We start from the raw sequence: 1,001 nt of genomic DNA on the forward strand, positions 1-1,001 counted from the left end.
AGTCAATTGAAGAGTAATAATATATTTTATACATGTTATTATATGATGGTGTTTTGGAGCGTACAATGTTGGAATATTTCGTAACCATTGTTGAAAAAAAAAGAGTAATTAATAATAATAATATATAATATATATGTATATATTGTGTTATTATTATTATTATTATTATTATTATTTTTATGTTTAAGGTTATGGGATATTTTTCAATGTAGTTTTAATACTATCTTAAATTGCTAGTTAAATTAATATATTTTTTTTTTATTAACTGGATAAGAAGTTTTTATGATATATTTTTTTTGTTATTTTATACATTACATATATATATGATGTATATATATACTATATATGTATATATATAACATATATATATATATATATATAATGTTGTAAATATAAAATTAATAGTCATTAATAATTTCTTAAATAATTCTTTTGTTTATTTATAAGTAATAAACATATAATGTTATTTAATATTGGTAATATTTTTTTTTTTTTTTTTTGTTTTTTTGTTTTTGTTTTTTTGCTTCATGAGTAAACAAAATGAAAAGTAAAAAAGAAAAAGAAAAAAAAAATATTATTAATATTTAATGATAATAGTAACCTGGTTGATCCTGCCAGTAGTCATATGCTTGTCTCAAAGATTAAGCCATGCATGTCTAAGTATAAACTTTTATACGGTTAAACTGCGAATGGCTCATTATAACAGTTATAGTTTACTTGATAATCTTTTACTTACATGGATAACCGTGGTAATTCTAGAGCTAATACATGCGAAAAAACTCGACTTTATGGAAGGGTTGTATTTATTAGATAAAGAACCAATATAATTGGTGACTCATAATAACTTTACGGATCACAATTAATGTGACATATCATTCAAGTTTCTGACCTATCAGCTTTAGACGGTAGGGTATTGGCCTACCGTGGCAATGACGGGTAACGGGGAATTAGGGTTCGATTCCGGAGAGGGAGCCTGAGAAACGGCTACCACATCTAAGGAA

At 24.1% G+C, this 1,001-nt stretch overlaps 1 non-coding gene across 1 annotated transcript; it reads left to right on the forward strand.

The window, feature by feature from the left end:
* Positions 1-598: 598 nt before the first annotated feature.
* Positions 599-1,001, forward strand: Chro.rrn005. Its single transcript has one exon. It is a non-coding gene; the product is annotated as an 18S ribosomal RNA (ribosomal RNA).

The sequence above is a fragment of the Cryptosporidium hominis genome (genome assembly GCF_000006425.1).
Source record: "Cryptosporidium hominis TU502 chromosome 8 CHRO018197, whole genome shotgun sequence".
Lineage (NCBI taxonomy): Eukaryota > Apicomplexa > Conoidasida > Eucoccidiorida > Cryptosporidiidae > Cryptosporidium > Cryptosporidium hominis.